Raw genomic sequence first — 14,313 nt, forward strand, 5'->3', positions numbered from 1 at the left:
AGTAAGTTTTTTAAAATGGGACCGAAAAAAATATGACTTATTCGAATATGAAATTTATTCTTAAATATAACTTGGCCAAGTCGGGACCAGAAATTTTTATGTTTATATATGAAGGTTATCATCCCTATATGACGTATTTTTATATAAAAGTATTTAAATAATTAAAAATAGGAAAAAAATAGATAAAATTTGTATACTCCCTCCGTCCCAAATTTATTGAGCTAATTGGTTTTAAATTTTGTCCCGCAAATAATTGAGCTATCTCACTGGTCAAGAGGTATTTCTAAAACTACCATTTTATTGACTATTGTTATTATAAGAAATATGCATAATTTGATAGTCATGTTTATATTCGTTACGTAGGTGTTTTAAAATGCTTTTCAACGGTATAAAGTTTACGAAAAAATCGTGGTATAGTTTAAGAGATAAATCATTTCTAAATTTTATTAGTTACTATCCATAAGGATATAATTGTAAAAATACTTAAACATACTCCCCTTCTCTCCTTGCTTTAATAATTGTGCAAATTACAAATAGCTCAATTAATTTGGGACGGAGGGAGTATAAATTAACCCAGAAATGAAATCTCCATCAACAACGACAAAGATTTGATCGCTTTACCAAGCAATGAAGTCTCTCGCTCGATAGTGACTTTATCATAACTGGCTAGATGGTATATTTGCTTAGGGGTGTAAATAATACCCGAAAATACTTAGCCTGCCTGTACCCGCCTGAGCCTGCCTGTACCCGAATGAGCCCAAAGCCTGTTGCAGTCCGTCACGGGGCGCCTGACCTGGCCTGATTAGTTTAAATGGGCGGGTTCGGATTTTCCCTAAAATTTAATAACCTGGCCTGGTACTTGCCCGAACATCCCCAGCCTGGTATCCGTTTAAATTTTTAAGGACTTTTGTTCTAATGTTAGAGCAAATTGTTATGTGTTTTAGTTATATTTTGGATTAAAATTCTTATTTTTATTTCTATTTTATATTTAGAAGATTATTTATTTAAGATTATTTTAACATATAGTTCATTTAATCTCTCAATTATAAATAGAAGTTAAATCAGTTATTATAAAATTTTGAAAACTCAAAAAACCTGAAGCCTGTTTGACCTGCCTGGCCTGGCCTGCTTATAAAATGGGCTTTGGTCAAATTTTGGGCCTCAAAATAAGTGCTTCTACCTAGCCTGCGCGGCCTGACGGGCTTTTTGGGTAGCTGCTTACGAGGCATGTCTGGCCTGACCTGCAATAGAAAACGGGCCAATCTGCCTGGCCTGGCCCAATTTACACAGCCAGTTATGTTTGCCACTTTACCATAACCATAGTGCGTACAAAAGTGACAAACTAGGCACTTTGTCATGTCCATAGAACCAGCCTTAAGAACCAAAAAAGTATTCCAATGGTTCTCTCTCACGTTTGTCGGGAAGCATGGATTTCGATGCTATTATGCAAAGCAATATTTTCAGCACAGTGCTCTAAAAAATTCTCAAAGGCATGCTGGTTATCGGTAACTGAGAAGCTTTCTTGAGAGACCTCTCAGATTTTTGGGCCAAATCCGCAAGAATATTGGCAGGTATTCAGGGCTTTGTCATCTAATCCCCGATATACAACAAATTTATAACACGCAAATCCGCAAGAATATTGGCAGGTATTCAGGGCTTTGTCATCTAATCCCCGATATACAACAAATTTATAACACGCAATTCAAATTTGAAAGCACAAGGAGAAGGTACATATTTCAATTTCTCTTTCAGAATAGATTAACAGAACATTCATTTCTTTAATATTCTCAAATTTCTTACACTACTCTGCTTCGACTGTCATACATTTGAATGACAATGCGCAGACTCAAGAACTACCCAAGAATAAAATTCGAGTGCGACTAAGATGGTCAAAAATGAAATCATGTTACACTATGGTTACAAATAAGAGATGAAGTGGAGTGAAGCTCATCAGCACATTTTTACCGAATGACTGAACGACCAAAATTTTCAGAAATCAAGATAATTGTGGAACAAGTAAACTTCTTTGTCTCACCAATTCATGAAGATCCTTTACGATCTCAAAAACTGATTTGAGTCGTGCCAGTTTCAAACAATTCTGAGACATGACTTGGAGCTCATTGGCTTTCGGACCAAACCATTCATGAACAATTTTTGCTATCTCCTTTGGAGATTTCGAGTATTTTCCACATCCATTTTCCACTACATACGGCACGTTTCCAACTTCCTGCACAAATGCATATCAAAGTAACCCCAAAAGTTAGATGTTACGATCAATCTGCAACACGGGAATGAACAGTATACCCTAATATAAGAATCCTGACGTCCATTTTTAATCACCTACGTCAAGATCTTAACTTGGTTCTAACACTATGAAACACACTAAACATTAACCCGATCAATTAGCTGAATAAATCTAATTTTGAAATTAAATTTTGCTGGAATAGAGCTAGATCAGCCTCAAATTGAGGGCTAGTTCAAAATCAATCTTAGCTAATAGTTATTCAAGATCCTCGAGCCATAGAGAAGTCTAATGATCTGAAAAGGAAATATAAGTTTGGGCTCCAGAGGGATTGGTGCTGCTCTCACATTTCCCAACAGATGCTACTAAAGCTCATAAGGAAGTACTTGGTACTATAACCATTGAAGGAACAACAGTTTAACTAAGAGGATGCCCCAAAATCCTTTGAAGTGCCCGTTTAAGAACTGCGATTTTTGGCTCTGGAAATGAATCATATCCTTGCACCTGAGAAGAATTTCCAGTTAAAAAGAAGGAAGCTTGATTGTGATGAATCAAGATTTTCCCTCTAGTATAACATCAACAACTTCGACTTCGTATCTCCTGAACAACTAAGTGTTTGGGCCAATAAAACGCTTCCGAATGTGGAGGTGGTTGGAAAGGGACAAAATCTAATTAGTTTTCATCACAAAACCAACTATTCCACAAACCTTCTATGCAGGACCTCCTACTATATAAGGGGGTAAACGACTCTCTCCACACTTGGGTAGCACTGGCGTGGACACGGTCAAATTCTCAAAAAATTAAGACACGGACATGGTACAAAATTAGTGATGGTTCCATTAAAATGTGTATATTATGATTTATGAAAGTAATTTCTCTAGCAATGCTAATAAATTGTTGATAAATAACAAATTTGGGTAAGAACAAGCATATATACCAATGAAATAAACATATACAAAAAATTCAGACATTATAAGCATACATGCATATTAAAATAGTGTGTGACATATGCATATGATGTCACCGATGTGTCTGACGCGGAGACGTGCGCGTCCAAGAGTCGGACGCGGACACGTGACTATTTTAGGCGCGTCCGTACTACATACCACAGTAATAACCGGCCTACTAGAAATCCAAGGTGAAATTTCTACATTAATCGACTTTCCTTGTAACCTACATCTGATGGTTCTAGATTATTTATTTTCCTACATCTGTCTTTTAGTAACTAGAACTCTCTTGAAACAATACCAAATTTACCTTGTAATTTGACATGGACAAGGGAGGTACTTTCAAAATAATGCTTGATCAACCACAAAAGCAAAACAGATCTTTGGTGGTAGTAGTCTACCCTTGAAACTTTCCTTTGGGCATGTAAGGGCAGCAAGGACAACTGCTGCCACCAGTGAGCGGTTTTAAGTAAACCGGCTTTTTACTGTGGATCTAGCATTTGTACAAGAGCACATATATTATAACAAGTTCAGCAGAGGGTTAATTTGGGTTCCTAGAGTAACATTATAAGCAGATTTTTGTCGGTCCCTATTCTGTCCAATTAGAGACTTTGGTCAACACGATTCACCAATCATAACAAGGAGTTCTGCTTGAAAATTCGTGGAACTAATGTCTTTGATTGAACAGAATAAGGGGGTAAATAAAACTGGTTATGAAGCCAAGATCAAATCCAAACTAACCATTTAACACATGAAGTTTACATGGCACTTGGATAACCTAGTAGACAAACAAAGACTTCTCTTTTTTGATTCACCCATTCGGCTCCCCTTTCTAAACTCTGAAGTATAAGTGAGAATTATTACTTTTCATCGATACTAATCTTATCTGATCCCCAGTCAGTTTCACAAACTTCCTAATATGTCTATGAACGCAATGTTTATTTCATCGTTTGACTGCTCTTTGGGATCAGTTGCTGAGGGTCCAAGAACAAGACATAATAATATTTTTATTCTCTATCCGTAATTTATCGAGATGTTCAAAGAAACCCTTTTTTTTTCTTTGAGCCGAATCCAAATGATTCATCTGGACTTTGCATACAATCCAGACATGAGTATGAGGAACTCACTTGGGCATTTGCAATCTTAATAATCTCAGGGGACATATTAATGGACATAACTTTAGCCAATACTATCAAAGAAGGAGAAACTAATCATGAAATATGAATTTTGGTGGTTTATTTGAAGATTCTGAACCAGTCACTTTACCAAAGTGACACATCAAAATGTTTGGGATACCTAAACTAAGATCCGCCTAAAGCTAGCTAAATTTATCTGCTTATTTTCAGTTTGAATCAAAACTGTAAAACTCCGGAATGAACGATTAAGAAATGTTACAAAAATTGAAAAAGAGATGAAAAACTACCTGTCCAGCAATATAATCATTGAGAATTATAGGGAGCCCTCGTATCATTGCTTCAGCAATAGTCCCTGGCCCAGCCTGTAAATGACAAATAATTACATGAAAAATCTATAATACGGGCAAAGTAGCAACTACATATGTTAAAAAATTGTGGATGGGTTTACCTTTGTGATGATGCAATCACAAGCACCCATGCATTCTTCCATTTTGGTAAGGTAATGAATCCCTTCACCTGAAAAGTGGATGCCAAAATCTGTGTAATTATTTTTTATTATAGAGCAAGACATTAATTGGAGAAACTTCCAGGTCCAATATACAAGATATTAAGTGGAACCAAGCCACCATATTCCTTGAGTGCATGTCCTTTTATCTCTAGGCTTACCAAGAAATGACTCAAGAAAAAGTTAACGACATCTTTGTTACAACCTAATGAAATTGAATGAAGCTTGGAATTCCGGATAAGTTTAATACTTTACCTGAACAGGAATTTTCCAGGTGATTGAACTCAATCTGCTTGCGAGTTTCTTATTACGGCCACAGATCACAAGGACCTGACCTATTGGTTCCCCAAGAACATCGTCGTACAGTGCATTCCCAAGGGCACGAGCAGTAGCCTCAATGGGTCCCATGCCCTCACCTCCTCCCATCAGCAAAACAGCAGGAAGATCCTCATCCATTCCCAAATTCCTCCTCAACTCATCCTAGTTACGAAACAGAAGAAATTCTTTGGGTAAAGCGTACTACCAAAAATCTCATATTATCGTCACATCAAAATGCACTAAACTACAACCAAAACAGAAGAAGATAGCTGGGTCACCATCGTATCTATCGTTATACACGATTGAACAACAAATAAGAAAGCTCAATCATATAACATCTTATGTAAGAGGAGGGATCCCCTCACACTTTTATTATCACACTATCTCACACGTTAGACGTCATTTTTATGAATAAAAACCAAACCGTAACGGATTTGAAGCTTATATTTTGAGGATATGTTCCTCTTACCAAGTTTTATATGTCTACCAAAAATGAGCACATTCCGAGACATATAACACCACCATCTACTACTTTGAAAATGAGCCGTTAAAAATCAACGGATTTCTGGCCGTCGAAATTAAGACCGGTAGATTGTGAGGTTTTATATTTCGGAATGTGCTCATTTTTGGTAGGCATGTAGAACTTGGTAAGAGGAACATATCCTCAAAATATGAGTTTCAAATCCGTTACGGTTTGGTTTTTATTCATAAAAAGGACGTCCAATGTGTGAGATAGTGTGATAATAATAGTGTGAAGGGATCTTCCTCCTTATGTAAAAGGAGACATATACTTTATTTTGACGCTTCTACTAACAATCCAAAGGGAAAATCTAAGAAATTTGAAAAATGCTTCAGTTGTTTTGAAGTTCTAAACTGCAATAGCAACAAATTAATAGATATTGGACGCCTTTTGTTCCACCCACTCAAAGGAATATCATAATAGTAAATCTCTACGAAACATATTTGGAGTATAATCATCGTATATTGAACCCTAAAAAACCACCATAAATGAAACATGTTATGTTCTCCAGGGTTGAGTGTCCTTGGTGTTAAATATTAATAAAAGTACTAAAATTGGATAGGTTAGATTGGAACAATAATAATTTCTGCTTAGACTTGAGGAAGAAAAAGAACGAGAAACAACCTTTGGGCGAACAGGCCTAATGAACGAAGGTCGCACTGGAAGACCAAAGACCTTGATTTGTGAAGGCTGGAGCCCAGCTTTTGATGCCCTTCTGGCCACCTCAGTCGTCGGGCAGTAACATCTGGTCACAAGTTTATGGAACCTGGAAGAAAAAAAACAGTGACAATGTCAGCGTCATACAATAATAAACTAAACAAAACATGACAAGAAAGAAGCCTAGACACAAAAAGAGCTCTTACCATGTAGGATGACAAGTACTTAAATCAGTAATTACTGTAGTAAAAACTATCTTTTCCAATAGACCTCTAGCTCTCAGGACTCGAAGTGGCACATGTTGCATAAGAGGATGTACACTGATAATAATATCTGGCTGGTATTTCATTAATCCTTTTGCAACCTCTCTGTACAAATACATAACACATATTATGACACCAAGTAATATATCGGAATGTAACAAAACACATGAGTGAATTTTAAGATTAGTTATGCCATAATAAAGATGTTCCTCCTTACCGAGCTATAAATGTGGAAGTTGCAGCAAAATTGGATTGATGTACCAACCGAGGAGCAGTCCCGTAGTAAGTCATTTTCCACAAGGGTCCGTGTTTCACCAAGAAATCATAGCTCCTTGGCAGTTGGTTGAATGGCCAAGGGGTATGTTCTGACCACAAATCTGTAACAAACACCTGTGCCATACACTCTAACAACAGAACATGATCAAAATTTTGAAGAATGCAGACAAAACCAATGTTAAATGGTTCCCTAAAAAGAGAAACCTGAACTGCAATTCATATCGAACTGACCTGATAATCATCACCATATTGTTCATAAAAAGCAGCTTTAATAGCTTCAGCAGAAGCTCTATGACCTCCACCAGTATCACTCATCAAAATAAGTACTTTCTTGGGGTTCTCAACCGCAACACCATTCAAATTGAATCCTTCGTCTTTAATTAAACCAGAATCCCCTTCTTTAACTCCATTATCACCTGAAGAAGCTTTAATAGAAGCAAACCCAAGTGGGATTCGATCACAGTGAAATCTAATAGCTCTATTAAATTCATTCCAACATTTTTGAATTCTAGAACAACTTTTACTCAGAGACAATGAAGCGAACACCTTGGGCTTACTATTTAATCCATCAAAGTGTAACGAATTTGATAAATTTAAAGTAGACCCTTTGGAACAAAAGGTGTATAAATCCTTAGAATTGTATAAAACATCCGATAAGTTTATTGAGTCTTGAGTTACAGCTGAGGAAGACATTGGTATTCTGTTGTAAGTAAACAACTCAGTCCATCAAATACTTGAAAGTCATATATCACTAGAGCGAGAGAAAGGGAGAGAGGAAAGGGAGAAGGAGATGATAAGAAAGGGTTTTGTTGAGAGGGGAGGAAGAGGAAATCTTGGAAGAGAAATTGTAACCACAAAGAAAGGATTTAATTTAGAGAGTCTGTGAAAGGAGTTTCTACTGCTTTGTTCCAAATTCCAAAGAAAAAACAATTCACCACACTGGTGTGGACGTGTGAGACCGACCCCATTCGGAACAGAAAACAAAAGATACTATTTTTATGCTTCTGAACTACATTTATATGCGTCGACCTCATCAAATTACATTTTAGGGGCAGCAATCATGTGCCGACCATGAGTTTTGTTAGTACTGGTCATAAGCTAACGAGTGTGTGTTAGGTTAGGGGGAGTCACCATGCTCGTCTTAGTCAAATGTTCAAACCATTTTTTAAGGGTATGCTACCCAACTTATTATTACCCACGAGGACGGAATTTCCAAAAATCATAATCACAGTGTCTTTGATCTGTACAAACACAACATACGTTTATTCTAACACGTTTTATGCATGTGTTGTATTGTATATACTAGATTTTGTGCCCGTGCTATGCACCGGGCGACCTGAAAACCATCCATCATCAATTTTTTTTCTTTTAATCTTATTTTTGGTTTGGTGTGATGTGGCTTCGCCCCATCGTGCATTTTTGTTTTGGTGTCGTGGGGTTTCACCATGTCGCGATGTATTTTTGATTTGGTGTGGCTCAGTTTCGCCTCTCCCCGTCTCATCCCGATGCATTTCAGGATTTTTGATTTGGTGTGGCTCGGCTTCGCCTTACCTTGTCGCTTAGGATTTTTGATTTGGTGTGTGGCTCGGCTTCGCCTCGCCCTGCCTCGATACAGGCCCGTACTACCATCGGGCATCCTTTTCTTTAAACTGTATTTTTGATTTGTTGTGGCCACGCCCCGCCCCTAAGGATTTTTTTATTTGGTATGGCGTGGTGAACCACCCTATCGCGATGCATTTTTGATTTGTTACGGTGGGACGTCGCAATGCATTTTGGATTTGGTATGGCGGAGCGAATCGATGAATTTTTGATTTGGTGTGGCGAATGCATTAAACATTTTATTAAAACTGGCATGTAACCCCTAGTTTTGGCAAAGTAATTCTTGCAAGGAATCGGATAACAGAATCGGAAGTAATGCTCTGTGTATTGCGGAGTCTAAGTAAACTCATCCAGTACTCTACAGTTAGATGTTAACATCTAGAAAATTCAGTCAAGTAAGGTTATTGTGTTGTTTTTACAATTAACCATGCAAAGGTTTAAGGGAGTAGAATGCGAAAACAATTTTTTATGGATAATCCAGTCATATTGACTTCAGAAAAAAAGTATCACCCGCTGGCTGCATTCAAATGCTCATGTTATCACTCAGCGTACTAACTTCTGGCTGGTGCTCCTCCGACGTAGTTCCGAACAACCTGTCAGAGACGTCATTAGAAAATGATATTGTTAGACCATGGAGATAAAAAGAAAGTGTTGTTTGGTACATGTGTGCCACTGTAATTGGTAATAAGTAGTGTTAACAGACATCACAAATTTTCTACACCTTTGAATGTTCTTTTCAATCCAAGAGCATGGCATACGATAGCTAACCAACAAAATTACAAAATTTTGGGTCTAATATACAATCATGCAGCTAGTCTATAACCATGACTTTTAAACTGATAGGCAAGGTTCATTAAAACATATCCACATCAACTTAAACTTCTGGTTCTACTCCCTTCATGTCAGAGTCTATCTAATTGTTGTTCCCTAATGTTCAGAATTATGAAATTGCAAAGTTCCAACTTGAAGGAAACATAGAATACGCCAGTCCCTGATAACCCAAAATAAAATGTAACTTAGATTCTCTAGACCACAGCCATACAGTTTAAAATAAGTCTGCTATATAAAGATCAATTGAGCACAAATTACACGCATAGTCTTAACTTAGTTAAGGAAATTCAGCAAACAGTTGCTGAGCACAATGCAGTGTTGTTGCTGTTGCATCAAGAATCACCTTTTATCCCTCTCCAAATCCCTGCCCAATACAAACTAAACACACACCAACATTCAGAAGTCATTCGACATTCACAAATCTTCATATTCAGTCATATGACCCCCCACGTCGAAGAAGCATCAGTCAAAGCCAGAAGAGGAAATCAAGGTAAACTAAAAATCAAAAGTTTTAGGTTTACCTCTGCTCTTACCTTGCCAGCGTGGAGTTTCTTATTACGAAAACCCATTTTGATTTGTTAGATCCTTTAGTTGTATCGAGAACTTGATTACTTTTTTTGTGCACGATTTTGCCTTCAACAGTTATGTATTCATAGTGTTCTCTCTCTAGTTGATTTCACATAGAACGACAATAAAAATGTTAAGATATGACCAATAGCTTCCAAAACATAACAGATAAAAGTACAAATCTGTAAACTGCCACCAAGGAATATTAATATTACAGGTCCCAGATATTTAGAGCGTTGCTTTCATAGATTTGACCGAGGGCAGTGTTTGAGATTAACTCCTTTGCCATCTCAAGCAAATCATCATATCACTTGATTTTGCATAATGTAAGGCTTAGTCCAAACTTCATGAAAATAGCAACAAACACGGATACAGTTCACAGAAGTTGCTCAATGAAGAAAAAGCACAGATTGTAAAAAAACCAGCTTTCCATGCCATCTTGATATTGTTCTCTCAATATATTCCAAAAGCAGTTCTAGTGGACTGTTTGATGCAATTGGATGGTAACATGAAAGAACATGTGATCTTTCCTGATTGGCAGATGGAGAAAGAGGTTGCTTCTCTTGATAGGAAGGTGAAGGCTGCTGCCAAGGAAAGTACAGATGAAAAGTGGAAGAAATCTTCCAAGGTGAAAGTCGTGAACGGATCTTCATGCTCCAAAGTAATTGCCTTACAGTTACCCCTAGGGGAAGACAATTCTTGTAAGATCCATCTGTGATCAATGCCATCTTCACATGTTTCTCTCAATTCATTCCAGAAGCAGTTCTCATGGTTCTCGTTTGATGCAATTGGCTAGTAACTAATAAGAACCTTCTTCTCCTTATCTATAAAAACCTTTCTACCTACAGGGAAGACTGTTCTTATAAGATACTGACAAATAGCTCAAACTGGATAGCGATGTTAAAAACTCGAAACATAGTGATAAAATTTTCATGTGGAGTCTGGGCATGTAAGATCGATCCAAGAAAGTCAAAACATCACCAAAACTTCTTTCTGACCCGGGCAAAAACTGCAAAACAACCAAAGAATTTCAAAATCAGCATCTGCCTTAACCAACAGTTCATACATTATGTGAAATGTACCTCTAATAGATAGTTTGTCTTCCCTGCCACACAAACAAATTAATAAAATAAGATTGCAAGTGGGTGTCACAAACACTCCACTTGGAAATTATATAAATAAAAATAAATTAAACAGAGAGTATTATACATAGACCCAGATGGGCAAACCTGGTTCAAATACGTGCTGTAATACTTGAGACTCTAATGCACCACTAACCACATACCACACTTCAGTTTTCAGAATATACCGGTACTTAAACAGCCCTGCATGCGAAAATATTGAATTTGAAACAGGTGCAAAACCACGAATAACTATCTTAGACAGCAAAACCGCAGTGTCGTTGAAGATATTGAATTTAAATCCCTCTGATCTGATTCACCTAGGCATTGGCAACAAAAATTACCAATGGACATGAAACAAACACATGCCAAGATTCCCAACACTTACATAGCCCTGCAGAGCACAATGTAACATCTACACTCACTCTAAGTCCCTGAAACAGCTAATATAGCCTTTACATCAATTGGAGGCTGCACTTACCTTGTATTTACAATGAGCTTGCAAGCCTATCATCAATACATCTAGAAAAGTATGTTCAAACCTAATAGATGTCTGATACAAAAGGATTATTCATACCTTACTTTCATATAAGTTTTCTAGTCAGGGACTGTTCTTTTGCTTTGAAGCATTTGGCCTGAATTTCCACCGAGGGAATAATAGTTTGCCATGAGTACTTACTTGAGCTTCAATCTCTACTCAATAGTGGCTTTCAAACTCAATAGTTGTATAAATGGAAGGGTCAGATAACTGGTTACAGGTAAAGACAACACGTATATTATCAAGTTAATGTCTCCTGGGTATTCGATAATAGAAAATGAAATAACAAATAACCGCGCTGGTCATAATAAATCGACTTTTATGCTAGTTCTTGCTCCAGCATGAAAGTTCCATTTTAGTTAAGGACGAAGTACCATTGATACTTTCTGTTTTGTCTAGCCTTGCTTTGGTCTCTGGTTTGGTGGCCATCCTAGTCTTTTGTTTACTCTTCTAGCATCTCAGTTTATAATTTCTCTTACAATCGATGTGGCAACTTTGCATATCAGATTCCAAAAATGCTTACAGTCCAAATTATCTCTCTTGACATGTTGAAAATATATCTCGGATGCAGATGTCTTAGTTGCATCTATTTTCAACAGTAGATACCGAGAAGTGCCCCCATAATCCTGTTAACAAAGATTATTGAACATACCTTGAACAGGTCGTATTACAGAATCTGAAGTGCCAACTGATGAATTCATCTCTTTAAAGTACTCATTCCCTTGGAGGCAGCATCGCTTCGCTGAGTAGCACAGCACTTAAGACTACAATTTCACAATCTGTGCAAAAAAAAAAAAAAAAACATGCGAGATGGGTTCCTAAAGTATAAACGATGGTGATGATGATAATTAAGCAAATATAAAATTGAGATGCCAACCAACAAAGTAGAAATCAATGTAAAACAAAAAACCAATTTCAGCATTCAAAACTTAGATTCAAAAACGACAGTTACACTGAAAATCAAGAGAATGGAGACAAACAGTGAGCAGCAGAAAGAGCGAAGAAGAGAAAAGAGGTAGCAAATCAGTCAGATGAACGTCAATTTACTTACCAACTTATTCAAACATCTGCTTGTTTCCAGTAAATCTTGTACCTCCAGTCTGTAGGTAGAAGAACCTTCTCGTACGCACCTGCATAAAAGAAAAGAGTTGGCTATTATAGTACATACCATAGTGTATTATGTATAACAAACTTATCCAAGAACCCAAAACTACTACTACTTTTCCATAACTCATTAAAAACTGTATAGGATAAAAATAACTGGCTGAAAAAGACCTTCTTGCTGTTACGGGAAGAGGCACAAAAATGTTAACCCACCGATAGATACCACAGATTGAAAGCCCCGTGCAGACAACAATGGTCGTCATTCCTTTCAAGGAAACAACCCAACCATCAACTCCAGGACCCAAATTTTTCTTCAGGTTAGAGAAAAACTTGACAGTTCTTGTTAACCAAAAAGTAATTGTATTATAATTTAACAAAACATCCAAACATTAATGACAAAACATGTCCAAAAAATTAATATTGTGCAAAGGCTCAAAATTTTACACACACATGTTTACTAATGTGTTTTTTTTGAGGGCTAAACTCCATTGCCATTGCCGACTCAACACCAATATATGCTTACAGTGAAACTAAAATATGTAAAATTGAAATATGTACCCAAGAAGACATGCAGATCTCTAATTCCAGGAATAACATCACTAATCACTAAAGATATTATAGGGATGCTGATGTCGAAACAAAAAAAAACGTACACATGCATCGAAATATACCAGGTTCTGGTGGGAATCCTTTAAATACGTCTTCAGCATTAATACAGCATTCTATTGAATGTCTTCTAAGTAGATATCAGCTGCACAATATCTTGCACAAAAGCTTATCAAAAAGAGTACCTTCAGCTTTGAAATCCAGTCCAACAGACAACATTTTGTTATTTATTAAGAGCAAAGATCGTACCTGCAAAATAAAACATGGGTTAGGGTTTATTGATTCTATTACAAGTTAGGGTTACGACAATATGCCGGCAAAATATAAAATCTTATTTGACTTCAAGTCTCCTAACCATCTATTGTCTTCGAAGAAGCTATGTTCTGGTTGATAGTATCATCTATGAACTGTGAATTCTCATAGTTTTGCTTGTATACAGTGGTTTTGTATAGTGACTTGCTGGATGCTCCTTTTTTATAATTGTAATCTCTAACTTTGAACTACCGTACATTGCCTCCTTCGTAAACCCACAAATACTAATACCTAGCTTCTTCACTGGATCAATTCGATTAAACCTGAACAATGAAAAAAAAAATCTCAAGCACTTGCGATGAGGACGTTTAGCACATCAGCTGCTTGACACTTATATTTTTTTCTTGTCAGTTCACCAGTGGTTGAACCATCCTAATGTTTAGCATTAAAAAAAATCAAAATCATGACAAACAACCAACCCACAAAACATTGAAATTATCAAAAAAAAAAAAAAAAACATAACCTTATATGATCTTGACGATAGAGACGGTACAGATCAATGAAACCAACGGGATTAAATATACTTAGGGCTTGCCGAGCAAAAAAAAAAATACTTAGGGCTCAGTGGAACATTAACCGATGTTGTTGATGACGATGGATATATTGTCAAATAGAGGAAGAAGAAGATGGGTTTTAAGCAAAGAAAATGTCAAACTCAGTGATTAGAGTTTGCCATTAGAGTGTTTTTTGTAGAGATTTTTCTGGGTTTTCGGTGTTTTGTAGGTTTGTTCCTAGGGTCTGTTCTTAGGTTTTTCTTTGTATTCTTTTTTG

The 14,313-nt window shown here is 36.8% G+C and overlaps 1 long non-coding RNA gene and 1 pseudogene across 9 annotated transcripts; both read right to left on the minus strand.

The window, feature by feature from the left end:
• Positions 1 to 1,732: 1,732 nt before the first annotated feature.
• On the minus strand, positions 1,733 to 7,832 carry LOC113297826 (annotated as a pseudogene).
• Positions 7,833 to 9,981: 2,149 nt separating this feature from the next.
• Positions 9,982 to 14,313, minus strand: LOC113297827. 9 transcript variants are annotated; one of them, XR_003333738.1, is made up of 6 exons: positions 14,006 to 14,313; positions 13,296 to 13,479; positions 12,572 to 12,650; positions 12,173 to 12,299; positions 11,091 to 11,186; positions 9,982 to 10,870 (listed from the first exon to the last, which is right to left on the minus strand). It is a non-coding gene; the product is annotated as an uncharacterized LOC113297827 (long non-coding RNA). The 9 variants fall into 9 exon arrangements; XR_003333742.1 differs by having other exon boundaries at positions 9,982 to 11,186; positions 11,560 to 12,299; XR_003333737.1 differs by having other exon boundaries at positions 11,091 to 12,299.

The sequence above is a fragment of the Papaver somniferum genome, chromosome 7 (assembly GCF_003573695.1).
Source record: "Papaver somniferum cultivar HN1 chromosome 7, ASM357369v1, whole genome shotgun sequence".
Lineage (NCBI taxonomy): Eukaryota > Viridiplantae > Streptophyta > Magnoliopsida > Ranunculales > Papaveraceae > Papaver > Papaver somniferum.